The sequence below is a fragment of the Dermacentor variabilis genome, chromosome 6 (genome assembly GCF_050947875.1).
Source record: "Dermacentor variabilis isolate Ectoservices chromosome 6, ASM5094787v1, whole genome shotgun sequence".
Lineage (NCBI taxonomy): Eukaryota > Metazoa > Arthropoda > Arachnida > Ixodida > Ixodidae > Dermacentor > Dermacentor variabilis.
Window position 1 is genome coordinate 52,105,546 of NC_134573.1, and position 14,876 is coordinate 52,120,421.

The 14,876-nt window shown below is 48.4% G+C and overlaps 1 pseudogene; it reads left to right on the forward strand.

Annotated features, from left to right (window-relative positions):
• Positions 1–444: 444 nt before the first annotated feature.
• LOC142586492 (U2 spliceosomal RNA) lies at positions 445–616 on the forward strand (annotated as a pseudogene).
• The last annotated feature ends 14,260 nt before the right edge of the window (positions 617–14,876 follow it).

The window sequence follows — 14,876 nt, forward strand, 5'->3', positions numbered from 1 at the left end:
TGCTCCAAACCCGGGAGCGACCTTTCCTAATTACATTACAATGTTAAAAAAAGAAAGAGTGTTGTCACGTAGACATTATATAACACTGTAGAGATTTCATGAGCGTATAGGTTTGCAATTCTATAAGTTAAACATATACGCATGAAAGGATTGTGGTGACTGCAACAAAGGTTGTTCTGCCTTTTACAGAAGGAAAGTGTTGTCATGTACACGTTATATAATGCTCCAACGAAATCTAGAGTGTAAATTTTGTAATTGTAGAACTTACATAAGTATGCATGAAACTGCTTTGATAACTACAACAAAAGTTGTTATGACAAAAAATCCCGCGTTGTAATGTTTACCAGGAACAGTACATCGGGCATACCCATGTATTTCGAACATGCTTAGTCTGCTGGCAATTGATCGTGCACAAGAAATATTCACACGTGAACATATGCAAATAAAATTCTCTTGGTGAAGTACCTGTTCCTATCAGCCTAATATCTGATACGGTTTCTATTTCGACCCAAGATATTAAGCTTATCTTGGAAGTCGGCAGAGTGCTTGAAGCCTGCTTCACCTCCGCCACGGGTCGGCCCGGTATTGCAATGTCTCCGGGATCGGCCCCCGCTCACTTAGGTGAGACTTCAGTCAATAACAAGAAAGAACGGAATCTCAAAATTAGCGCTTACTTTACACGCACCATGTCAGCTCGCCATGTTGAGGCAAAAATGTCCGTCCACTCACGCTGACTGGGTGCTGTCGCTCGTCCTTCGGAAAACGCATACATTCATTCATGTATTTGTTTTGTTTGTCAATACCCAACCCAACACCAGGAAGGTGACCACACACAGAGCTGTGTAGTACGCACCGGTCATCGTAGAGCGTTGATATGGGGGTGTCGGTTCCTGCCGATTATGTCTCTTCATGAGCTACCGCAGCAACTGGTTCGGCCCAAGCTTGCTTAGGTGAGACTTGTTTCAATCAAAAGACCGACTGAAAGCTTTCAACCAGCACTGATTCTACGCGCACCCTTTCATCTCGTCATGTTGGGGCACGTCCGTCTGTCGACTGGCTCTCACTAGACACCGGCGCGAGTTCCTCAGAACGCGTATTCATTCATTCAGTCAATTTAGTTCTTCACTGATTTATTTAGCTATTTTTTACGTTACCGGACTCGTGGAAGCCATTACGACTACAGCCAGAAATGCGCAGTATGCACCGCTCATGAGTAAGAGCTGGTAGACGTGCGTCTGTTGTCGCCGAATATGTCCCGCCCAGCAGCGCTGTCCACCGGGCCAGCACTGCTTGGCTGTGTAGCGCGAAATAACGGCGAACACCCGCGCGAAGTTGTTTGTGCGTAGAGGCCCGCGCCATAGCGGCCTCTGCCACAGCTGACGGGGCAAGCGTGGTGCTGCCTCTTGCTTGCCCTAACTGCACGACGTGGTCTGGTTTCATTCCGGGGGAACATAGGCTGCTCGGGAGCGTGCGAAGTAGTGTACAATTACGGTAACGTCTGCGAATCTAGTATGGCGGCACTTCAAAATGTTTTACGTGTGCTTCGCACTAGACGCGGCAGGTTGAACCGCCGCTCGTGCGAGAAACACAATAGCTACATAGGTAGAATTTAGCATGGCTAGAAAGCAGCCTGGATGTTGATGTGCCCGCAGAATTTGGAGCGTATGGCCACTGGAGAAACAAGTACATGTGCGACTTTTTGAAACTGCCTTGTGGCCTTCGTACCGATTTTGTCTTGCAACTTCTCTTCCAGGAGTGCAGGCAGCTCAAACTTGCTCAAAAGATGCGCCGCCCAAGTGCCAATATAATGGAAAAATTTCACGCTTCCTGCTTAGCGGTCGTTTTCTTTTTTAAGAATTGGGAGTCGCGCAGAAACGCTCTCCGATGAATCATATGCGCTCGTCCGATTTCGCAACTTGTAGAAATGTTTACGGCCTCAGCGGTGATATGGTGCGATGCCGTTTCGCGGACCACGAGAGTAGTTAAACTGCCACTCCATCTGCGTTTAGCATCGCAGTTGTTGCGTCGCAGTTGTGACAGCCACACCACCGAATTTCAAAATACGGCTTTCGGGGAAAAATAAGAAAAACAGAAAGAACCAGATGAGAGAATAGGGAAATTACATGTATAACAAATGGAGTTCTTTTTAATGCAATATTCTTGAACGGGTGGGAGGCGGTGAGTGGGCTTAGCAGTGGCCTTTCCAAGGAAACGGAAGCCCACTGAAAGACAACACGTAATTTTGGACAACACCGTCGCTTGCATCGGGAAACCAAAGCGGCGAGGGAAGCTCGCCCTACCAAAATCCACCACCCTAGTGGTAGAAAGACTCCCGTTAAATGAAAATAGAGTGGCCGACTTAAACGGTATTGCGCAGTACTGGGAAGTAATATGGTGAAAAGTAAGCAGCACTAGAACTGAAAGTAGCACACTCTACCGCATTGATTGCACAGTACTGGAAAGTACTGTGAAGCCTCTGTGTGCACATTATGGCAGCGTTGGCACCAAGCGTATCGAAAACTTGTGATCCAGCCAAATCTGGCACAATTCTTTCAAGGGTTAGGCACGGGGTGCCTCAGCTTTGCAACCTTTATGGTATTAGGGCCTGTTTGTACATTTTAGTAGTCTCTCAAGTATGAAGCATTTCGTGGCGACACTGATGGCATGTTTTCTCGTTGAAATAATTGAAATTTTGCCACTTTTGGGGGGAACACTCAATAACTTAGGTCCGATTATGTACGCGGCGCCTCTCTTTACAAGATTGCGGCGTCCATGCTTTTTGCCTACAGGTTCGGCCTAACGCAAAACACACCTGCAAAGCTGTGAATCCACATTGATGAGCTAAAGAGTAGCGCAGTGAAGCGCATAATAATATTAAAAGGGAATAATAAATAAAAGCGTATAAAATAAAAGAAGGAAATGAACAAAGAAAAAAAGGAAAGAAAACGCACCCGTCTGTGCGAAATCGAAGAAATTTGTGACCTGGACTCTCGAATACGCCATTTCTCGCGTTATTTCATATCACCAGGGAACAACTGAACTAGTTCTACAGCCAATTTATTTGTCGTGAAATCTGGCCACCCTGTCAACGTTATGTTTCTTTTTATTGTTAGGTTAATGCGGTCCTGACATTTCCAGTGGTGTCGCCTTTCTCAAGGTGCTCGTATTTTAATTCGTAAGCATTCTTTGGCAACTACCTCGGCAAAATATGTCACGCGAAATTTGTAATGCCTTGTATCTGCACAAAAATACGTAATTTGCGAAAGCACATAAATGATATAATAGTGTTCTAAAGGAGTTTCATTGGGGTTCATAGCGACCGCCGGTCCTAGGATGCACCGAGGAGTTCCGGAGCTCAAGCCTCTGCTGCGCGCTTGACGCTGCCGATGCTGCTGACTCTGTGCGCACGTTCGTCATCTTCCTTACAGTGGCCCCGCGGAAATAAAGGAGCCATCCTAGCGACTTAGTTTTCTGGAAGGACAGTAGAATGGTTATACGACTTGAGACGCTGAACGTGAACGACTTCGCGGTTACGACGTCGCATGTCGGACGGCGGCGTTAGCGGCTCAACCAGGTAATTGACGGTTGATGTTCTCTCGAGAACTCGGTATGGCCCGTCGTACTTCGGAATGAGTTTTGAAGCGAGCCCAGGCGTGCGGTGTAGCACTAACAACCAAACGAGAGCGCCCGGGAGAAAAATGGGAGTCGAGTTCTGGGCACCGTGAACAGCTTTTTGGCGGCTCTGGTCGTCCGAGGTGAATCGGCGGGCCAGCTGGCGACATTCTTCGGCGCGTCTGGCGGCTCCCGAGATCGGCCGGCATTCAGATGGGTCCCGCCGGTAGGGCAGAATGCTGTAAATTTTGTGCGAAGGATGACGGCCGTAAAGAAGGTAAAAGAGTGAGAATGTGGTAGTGGCCTGAGTCGCGGTGTTGCAGGCGTAGGTGACAAACGGAAGAACTAGGTCACAGTTAGAGTGATCAGGTGAGACATACATGGTGAGCATGTCACCAAGAGTTCGATTAAAGCGCTCCGTGGTACCGTTAGTCTGTGGGTGATAAGCATTGCATTTGCGATGAACAATGGCGCTTACAGCAAGCAGTCGTTCGATGACTTCAGATAAGAAGGCGCGGCCTCTGTCGCTTAAAAGTTCACGTGGACCTCCGTGACAAAAGAGAAAACGACAAAGTATGAAATTGGCGATCTCCTGCGCTGTAGCATTTGGTACAGCAGCAGTCTCCGCATAAGGGGTTAAGTGGTCTACCGCAACGATTATTCACCTGTTGTCGGTAGGAGTCAACGGAAGTGGCCCGTAGAGATCTATGCCTGCACGATCAAAGGGTCGCGATGGGCATTGTAAAGGCTGGAGTTCACCGGCGGAGTTGCGCGGTGGCGCTTTGTGGCGTTGGCACTCATGACAAGAGCGGACGAACTTTTGAACGAAATTGTACATTCCGCGCCAGTAATAGCGGTGTCGAAGTCTTTCGTAGGTCTTGAAGACTCCCGCGTGGCCACATCGAGGATCGACGTGGAACGAGGAGCAGAGCTCTGATCGCAAGATTCTCGGAATGACGAGTAACCAGGTGCGTCTCTCTGGGGCATAGTTGCGTCGATATAGTAGCTGGTCGCGAATCGCAAAATGAGGAACTTTGCGCCGAAGCGTACGTGACGCCGGAACTTTCGACGCATCCGAGAGAAGGCCTAGCAGAGATGCAGTCCAGGGATCATTACGCTGTGCAGCAGCGATAGTGTCAACGTCCAGAGAGGATAATGTACACTCGCAGGCGGAGTTGTCACTAGCCTTCGGGGGAAGCGGCGATCGGGATAGCGCGTCAGTATCGGAGTGCCTTCGCCCGGAACGGTAAACCACGCGGATGTCATATTCTCGGATTCGCAATGCCCAGCGGGCAAGGCGGCCCGATGGATCTTTGAGCGTCGACAGCCAACATAATGCGTGGTGGTCGGTCACTACGTCAAACGATCCGCCGTATAGATATGGGCGAAACTTGCCAAGCGCCCACACAATGGCCAAACACTCCTTTTCTGTAACGCTGTAATTCGTCTCCGCCTTGGTTAAAGTGCGACTCGCGTATGCGATGACGTATTCTGTGTGGCCAGGTTGACGCTGTGCCAACACAGCGCCAAGGCCTACACCGCTTGCATCGGTATGGATTTCGGTTGGCGCATGAGGGTCAAAATGGCGAAGAATGGGTGGCGTCGTGAGAAGACGGCGCAAGGTTTTGAACGCGTCGTCACGCGCTGGAGACCATGATGGGAGATCTCTAGCACCGCCAAGGAGCTGCGTGAGAGGCGATATAATTGACGCAAAATTTCGAACGAATCGCCGGAAGTAAGAGCAGAGGCCGATAAAACTGCGTAGCTCTTTCATAGTGGTAGGTTTTGGGAACGCAGTAACAGCACGTAGTTTCTCGGGATCCGGGCGAATGCCCTCCTTTGACACGACATGGCCTATAATTTTGAGCTGATGAACAGCAAATCGAGACTTCTTCAAGTTAAGTTGCAACCCGGCGTTGGTGGCGCAAGTGAGTACGTGCTGGACGCGGAGCAGGTGCGTTGCGAAATCAGGGGCGAACACCACAATGTCGTCAAGATAGCAAAGACAGATTTTTCATTTGAGGCCACGCAGAACATTATCCATCATTCTTTCGAACGCAGCAGGTGCGTTGCAAAGTCCAAAAGGCATGACGAGCCGTCTGGTGTAACAAAGGCAGTTTTTGGGCGATCGGCCTCTGCCATCGGAACCTGTCAATAGCCTGACCACAAATCCAGCGAAGAAAAGAACTCGGCTCCTTGCAAACAGTCCACAGCATCATCGATGCGTGGTAATGTGTAGACGTCCTTCAGCGGGATCTTGTTCAACCGTCGAAAATCAACACAGAAGCGTATGGAACCGTCTTTTTTTGTGACGAGGACCACGGGAGAGGCCCATGGGCTTTGGGAAGGTTGAATGACGCCTCGACGGAGCATGTCATCGACCTGGTCTGCAATGACGCGACGTTCCGTAGCGGACACGCGATATGGTCTTTGTCGCATCGGTGAGTGAGAGCCAGTGTCGATTTAATGCTCGACCGTCGATGCGCTGCCAAGAGATGTTTACGCAACGTCGAAAGAACAGTGGAAGTGCTGAAGGACGGCGAGAAGTTGAAATCGCTGCGAGTGCGTTAGATCTTCGGTGATGAATGGGCTGAACACACCAGTCCATGTTGAGTCGGGTACGGAGAGGGCACTCAGTACTTGGACGGCAGTAGAAGGCACTTCGTCGAGGACGGAGACAATTTGTGTTGAATCGACCAAGTCGACGTAACCAAGGCATTTGCGGCGGAGCACTGATAGCGGCGACGACAAATGATTGTAAATGGGCATCGTGCTGACACCGGCGGCAAGGTCAAGAGCTGCAAAGGGCATAGGAAGCGCTTTTATGGTAACAAAGTGATGAGAGGGCATGAAGAAAACCGTCCCGTCGGATATGGTACTACAGAAGACTGGTACGAATGCTGAAGAGCACGGGGGAATACAGGTGCCTTCTTTCACGAGAATATTAGTGGCAGGATGAGCACCGGCGGAGGCCAGGTCTCCAAGGTGGAAAAGTTCAATCTCAGCCCTAGCGCAATTGATGATGGCATTGTGGCGTGAGAGAAAATCCGATCCTACAATAACGGCGTGGGAGCACAATGAAAGAACTATGAATTCAATCGTGTACAAAACGTCCTGCATGGTCACACGGGCAGTACAAGCAGCGGTAGGGCAAATGGGTTGAGCACTCGCCGTTTGAAGCGACAATCCCGACAGAGACGTCGTCACTTTACGAAGCGAACGGCGAAACCTGGCATTCATAACTGAAATAGCGGCACCGGTATCGACGAGGGCGACTGTGGCGACATTTTCGATAAACACGTCAATAACATTGGCAGGTAAAGGAGGAGGACTTCGGCATGTCGACACTTGCGCAGTTCTTGCCTCAGGAACTGCGTCGTCTAGTTTCCCTCTTCGTTAGAGACGGGTCGTCGACGCATCGGGGAAAGCGATCGGCGACGTGGAGAGGGTGATCGGAGGCGTTCGAAGCGAGGACGGCGACCAGTCTGGGAGCGAGCTGGTGATGGGTCGAAGGGTCCGTAAGGCGCATTTGAATCAGGCGGCATATTGGGCGCGCGGCGATTGTCATCGAGCGCCTGCGATTGGTGGCGGTAGAACCTTGCGATATGACCCTGACACCTACATGCGAAGCAGATTGGGCGATTGTCGGGCGTACGCCACGGGTTAGCGATGGCAGTGGTGGTCCAGGGGTTGGGAGGGGGAGGGCGGTGCACAGGCTGCTGGAAGCGACGCACGGGCACAGTGGGAGGGGCCATTGCAGCAACTGTAGCATACGTGGCTGGTGTAGTCACGACATCCTGCTGGTGAACAGCCGGCAGCGCTTCTGCGACGTCTTCATAGATCAGGTTACGGAGATGAGACGGTAAAGTGCTGGCAGACTCCTGAGTGACGGACACCAGAGATAGCTGTCGTGCGACTTCTTCGCGGACGAAGTCCTTGGTTTTGGGTTATCAGGGCGGCTTGTTCTGGGCCGGTGGTCAGGCTGCCGAGTGACGCCGCATTTGGTGTGGGATGTCGCCTTGTCAGAGCTCACTGCTTACGTAATTCATCATAGCTATTGCACAAGCTGATGACGTCGCCAACAGTGCTTGGGTGCTTGGCCAGAAGCATCTGGAAAGCGTCATCATCGATTCCCTTCATGATGTGCTTGATCTTTTCCGCTTCCGTCATGGCAGCGTTCACGCGCCTGCACAAATCTAGCACGTCTTCTACATAGCTAGTGAATGCCTCACCCGTGTCCTGTGCGGGTGTATACAAGCGCTGCTCGGCTCGGAGTTTCCTGAAGGCGGGTCAGTCAAATACTTCCGTAATCGACGTCTTGAACGCCGACCACGTTCGGATATCCTTCTCATGATTTCTGAACCAGAGACTGGCCCGCAAGATAGAATGATACGTAAGCCAGTTTGTCCGATTCATTCCATTTGTTCTGAACGCTCACCCGTTTGTAGGACTACAGCCACTCTTCAATGTCTTTGTCGTCGGTTCCGCTGAAGATAGGAGGCTCCCGCTGGCGAACGGTGCCAGCTCAAGGGGCGGGTGGTGATGGAAGAGACTGCTGGTCGGCGTCCGGCACGGCGGAGGGTAGCGTCCGAGAACGGAGTTCCAGGATGGTAGAATGGAACGTTACCTCGCACGGCTCCACCACTTATAAAACAGATTTATTGGGGTTCGTAGCGACCGCCGGTCCTAACATGCACCGAGCAGTTCCCGAGCTCGAGCTTCCCCTGCGCGCATGATGCTGCCGATGCTGCTGACTCTGTGCGCACGTTCGTCATCTTCCTTACAGTATAAATACATATGATTGGTAGCATTATAAGCGGTAAGGAACAATTGATACAGAAAGAATTGCTCAGAGAGAATACCCATATGAACAGATTTATGCATATCGTTAGGGATACAGGTGGCTGCAAAGAAAATGCATGGAAAAGCCTATAATAGTGGTGCGTCAACTAAATTTTGTGAATGCACCAACTGGAAATTTGAGGGTTGGAACTGACTAAAATGCCAAGGAGGATGGACAGAAACTTGGGGACGAGCCAACTAATAATTTGGCGGTGGTTCAACTTCAAATTTGGGCTTTGAGAAACCTAAATTTTGAGGTCGGCCCACTTGAAATTTGTGGTTGGGCCAACCGAAATTTGGTTGTGGGTCAACTTGAAATTTGGGGTTGGGCGAACTTGAAATTTGGGGGTGAGCCAACTTCAAATTTATGGGTGGGCTAACTGTACTTTCTGTGTAGTCCAAATTCAAATTAAGAGGTGGCCTAACTGAAATTTGGGATGAACCAATTAAATTTTGCAGTGGGTGAACTGGAAACTTGGAGTGGGTAAACGTGAAATGGTGGGGGTGGGCCACCATGAAATTTGTGGGTGAGCCAACTTGGAACTTCCCGAGACGATTATGGTCTATCCAGTTTACTGCAGACATACAAGGATGTGTGTCTTTTCAGCCTGTTCATAATTTGCATTCTCCACCGCTCTACTGTGAAGTTGCTTTCTCTTTACTACACTGTCCTAAAAGTGAGCATGTCTTCGAATCCCATTGGTTAAATAATGTTGTATTCTTGCTATAATTGTCCCACGTATTGTACACAGAATACTCGGACACTCTCTGAGGAAATGATTTAACTTCTTGCCTGAGCACGCCCGTCATTGTGATGCAAATTAATACAACATTAAGTCATTTTCACAGAAGCAAAGGCTCAAATAAGAAGTTCCGTCATCCTGAACAAGGCCAAGAAGGGCCGTAGTTCTCAATTTTCTAATGCCGCTATTCACGAGCATAATTTATTGAGGATGTCACTTCCTATTATAGAAAGGTCCCCCTGATGTATTTGATGTGCTGTTATTCTCGACCTCACAATAAAAACAGTCATGCGCAATGATGCGCTCACGGTAGGTTACCGTGGTGTTCCCCCCCCCCCCAAGTATGACCACGCTGATTCATTTGCGTAGGCATGCACCATATTGTGCGTCGTTACGTCGCCACATGTTAACTCAGCTAGAGCTTGAAATGCTGCTCATTTAACCTGACTGTCTTCTTCAGTCTCTTGATATACCGTGCGAGTTCTTGCAATAATCGTATTTTGAAATCACTCGGCCCTTTCCCTCTGTTTACTTTCGCAACGTTCGCGTCTATCGCTGTGGTTACAAAGTACGCCTAACGGTAAGCTACCACTCATGCATTCCCAGTTACCTGAGCAACTGATGTCATGGGCGTTCTCCAACATGGCGTTGATACTCAATATGGCGATGCTTAGGTACTTTTCGCGGACTTAGCTCATCGCTTTCTCTCCAAAGCCATCGCTGACACTATCCGCCCGTGCTAGATACAACGCAAACATGCAAGGACCGTATTGAAGTGCCAGTTGCATGCTAGATAATATGCTGTCGATGTACATTTCCGCATATCATAGGGATCAGAACGCGGCCCTCTCTTTGACGACATTCGAATACCTCGCTTTGTAACACTGCTTGTTATTGATCAATCTTTTTCTTGATAAGAGCATACTGTATTTCCTTTGATTATACTTTCGGCTTTAGATGCGATCTGTTAGAAGAATAGATGGTCGCGGTAATGTGCAGGGACGGATCCCACAAACGAACTCACTGGTACCAACTTATTCGCTTTATAGCAAGGCGAAAAATTTTTATGTAGCAGCCGCGCCTCGTTCACCTGCTCATCTCCAAAACCGGCCATGCTTGTGAGTTTGCCTAGTTCCGCACTGAATATACTTTCGTGCTGTGAGCCTGGGGCGTTTCTTACGTACTCAAGATCGACCTCGAACCAATACAGTACATACCGTCCTTGTGTTCTTGTCACTTAGCACATCTCAATCACCCGCAACTGCACTTTTAGATAATGAAAAAGAAAAAAAATACATCCGAGTTTGAAATGTACAGGACCCGGTCACACGTCTATTATTTCTTTTTGGTCCTTTCTTTTACCAGTATAAATCACTCGAGTGTAACTTTGAGACTGCCGGATGTTTTACTTATGCGTCGTTTTCCGAGAAGTTTCTCGTCCGACCAGTAATTAGTTCGTCAGTATAGTGAAGCAATAATATACAGCTCACACAATCGACCTGTAAGGGATTATTAAAATAATAAAAAATATATTACAACGTGATTTACAATGTGAATTGCAATAGCAGTAGGCAAAAGGCCAATTTGAGCATGTCAATTACAACGTTATACCTAAAGGCTTATAAGGACCGTCATATCGCTCAAATTTGTTGCCTAAATTCCAATTTGAATAAAATGCACAAAATAGCAGTGCGCTCTGCCCCAACTTTAACACCAGTCTTTCCCATCTAACGTTGGCGACGTTACTGCTGTTCGCAGGTTCATTCTTTACCAGAGCACAAAGTATGGAAAACGTGGTAGACACAGAAATTACAGTGCAAGCTACATTGTACTTGGAATTTTCCTGGCCTTCGTGCCTGATTGCATTCGCATTGATAAGTTGTATTTTTTTTCTATGCCGCAAGGTAGCCTTCCTGCCCATAAAACAAAAGCGCGTATATTATTAAAAATTCGAAAGAAGCGATATTTTTTACTTGCGCGCTGGGCAAGGTCATCGGCAGTGTAATACCATTATATTGCATCGAGAGTAGGTGAAATTAAAAAGAAAAGAGATCAAAGTCGCGTTATGTTTGTGCTATAAATTCGTATAAACTGCAAGCCGTGTTCTGAGGAAAGAAATGTCGAAATAAACCTCCCGTTAGAGTCGCGCAAATACGGTAATATATTGCAATTTAAGCAGGTCATCCAGTTTCGAGAATGCCTTTTTTGGAGCTACCTGCAACACATATGAAATATTAAGTACAGTTTCTCCAGGTGTCCAAGACCATGCGATAGTGCTCACAAAATATGAAATAGTGGTGGCTCCATTTCGTCAATCGTTGACGGACGGTCAGTGCATTCAGTATTTCTACAAGGTGTCTGATAATGTTTCACGTAAATAAATAGGTAAACAGCGGTGAATGTTCATTAAGCAATCACATCGGACAAGATTACTTTGTGAGGAGAGACCGTTAATAATATAACCGAGCGAGGAAGTGCGATTGGCACAGCATCCCGCAGACACCGATCTCAACGCCTGCGGCCATCAGTCGACGCAGGAGTATTTTTCTTTTTACACGTCAGCGACACGCATCCGCGGACTGATACACTTCTTACAGTGGTTTAATTTTAACGCGAAAGCGTTAAGGAGCTCCTGTCCCAGAAAAACCGGTGTCGTCGGTGTTGGTAGCGTTGGCCGTGAGCGAAAAATCCCGTAAGGCAATTAGTAAATAAAAGAAACTTGCAAGATGGGCTGGGGGGAATCGAACCAGGGTCTCCGAAATGTGAGGCGGAGACGCTACAACTTAGCCATAAGTTCGACGGTTCAAAGCGCGACAAAAGCGCCTCTACTGAAATCCGTGTTGCTTTAGAATCATGCTACAGGAAGTCATACTGCGGTGTATATGGGTAATTATAAGCACGTGAATTACAGAAGTCGCAATTAAACGAGTAGCGAAGTACGGTTCCGCTACATTTCTTCTGTGCTTGGCGCACACGCAGAGCCATCGTGCGGCGAACAGAGAAGACCCCTTCGTCGCAATGTACGGCGCTGCCCAAACAGGTGGCGCGCCACTCGCCCGCTTATTTCCATCGACTCGTCAAGAGCATGCTGAGGGAATGGGTAGGCGTTGCGAACGGGGTGTGATATCCCTATCGCGTTCCACTCTTGAAGGAGAAGCTTAAGCGTCCTCCAATTTTTTTCTTTAATCGCGGAACAACGGATGCCGTGAGCGTTGCGAGTATGCGGTAGCCTTCCATGCTGGTGGCGTGGACTCTTTTTCATGTAGCAATATAGCCGCCGGCGGCTTCACTCGCTCCCATAGGTGGCGATTGGGACTGGCGCTGAAACACTTTAGGCATATAAACACCTCTTCGATTTGCTTCTATTTGCTTCTGTTTGCTTCTATTTGGTGCTGTTTGCTTCTGTTCTGTTCTTGATGCTGCTTACTTGGATATGCTTGGAACGAGGCCGAAGACGGCACCCTGTCTTCTAAGGCGTTCTCATGTTAGTGTTCGCGTGCATTGAATTGTGTCTTGAAGGGTCGCACCGTAACATGAGGCAAAGATGCTTGTGTAGAGTGTATGTAAGGCGAGAAGCTCTATTTTAAGCTTTCCATTTTCCAACTTGTACTGTAAACCCATGTTTATAGTATTCCCGCAATCGCGAGAGTAACAAGTATGGCAACCGTAACCGCATGAGCCATGGTATGGTCGTAAGTTGTGGCGACAGCAAAGTTGTAATCCACAGAGCCTGCCACTAAAGAATACGTAGAGAAGTATGGCTGATGAATAGGCAATTTCAAATATTGTCACTCGGGAAAAGTTTTTTTAGAGAAGAACGGTGGGCGCCTACTCCACGGCGAGGGACGCATGCTGGGCGGTGACTCCAGTCATTTGCTCGCTAGATCACACATCTACACTGAAATTCAGCCAGCTTCCCCCAACTCTCTCCTACATTCTCTGGACCATAAACTGCAACTTCAGCTTCCACCCGGACTCTAGCATTTTCTATGTCTCTATTTGTCCCTCGCAACATCCCAATTGTGCTGAGACATGCTTTCACCGATGCTTGTTCCTTGTTTTTTTTTCAATAAATGAAGGTATTTATTCATTCTTTCCTGAATTGCTGCAGAATATAGTGTGCTTTGTATCCATCAATCACTGCCCGATTACTTGCTTGGACTCTCCCATCGCAAAGCAGTGTTGCTGTGAATTGCAAATGGCTGGGCGTAGCATACGCGATTTCCTAGGTATGGCCAGCAGCGCAGCGCGCAATTTTCGGTGGGTGACGAGACAGTATACACCACACACAGCACTCTGCACTGTTAGCTACTATTAGCCCCTTAGACGATAAAAATATCCTCGTAACTTAGCTTAAAGGAAAACTAAAAGCAAATGCAAAGGCAACGTGCACTGTTTAAATGCCTTCCCAGAAACCTCGCAACGCTTGTTTCGTGCAAAGAAAAGTCTTAATTTACGAGAAAATGGCATCTGAAGACTCCGAATGCGCTTTTTCTATAATGAGATCATCCGCCGACCAAACGGAGGAGTGGTGACGTTGCATACACCATCATTACCCTTTGCTGCCGGCTGTCGGTGAATAAAACCGACGGCAAGCCGGTGAGCGCCCGACAGACAGCGGTACCGAGTCAGGACAGGGCGATGGGTTCGCCGCGGCAGCTGCTTTTCGATCATGTGTCGTGGACCATTCGGGAATCCCGTGGCATCACGTGGATGCTGATGATGAAAAACTTTATTTATCTCTCTTTAAAGGGAAGGGGGCAATGGAATAGAGGGTGGGAGGAGGAACTACTTGAAGTAGGCCTCCTTTATCCTCTCAGCCCACTCCGGGATGGCCTCCTGAAGATCGGGCCTGGAGCTGCGCAAGGCAGACTCCCACTGCTCCTCACTAGATATTAATTGCTTGAGGAAAGGGGGAAGGGGGTGCTTAGGGCACCCCCACATGATGTGGTTTAAGTCTGCTCTGGGAGAGATACAGAATTTACAAGAGGGAGAAAGGCAAATGGCGGCATGAATGCGGTGGAGGAGGTAAGGGGACGGAAAGGTGCGAGTCTGCAGCTGTCACCACAGAACTTCACACCTACGCGGGGATTTGCCCATGAGTGGCGGAAAGGTTAAGCGGTCTAATCGGTAGTGTGTGCAGATGTCGTGGTAAGTAATAAGTCGAGCCACGGAGGAGGCGCCGTTTACATCACGTGGAAGTTGAATTCGCTGCTACTTCCAGTTTGTTCGAGTTTCGCAAGCCAGCAAAACCAGCGCAGCACTACGCGATCAGGATTGTATGGAAACGCGAAAGCGTGGTCGGCGCAGAGTCAAGTACAAACGAAACTGTTCGTCCACCCGCGTCGTTTTCTACGGCAATTTCACTGAGTTCTTTTTTTCTAAAAATGAATGAAACTGGTCAAGTAGCATTTTATTTTATCTTATAACACAACACAACGATGTTTTTTTTGTAGCGAGTAGTTGGGCACTAGTGACAGAATCTAACTGAAGGGTGCTTTCGCCATCGGGGAAATGCTTGAATGCTCCGGGGGAGTCTCTAATCAAGCCCTGTATTTACCTAAACGTCTCGATTATTAAGGCTCTTCTCGCAATAATATGGACGCCTTAGAGATTCTCGAGCACTAATCTATCACTTTAGCTTCACTTATTAATTGTCTTTACTGTCCCTTTAAGCGT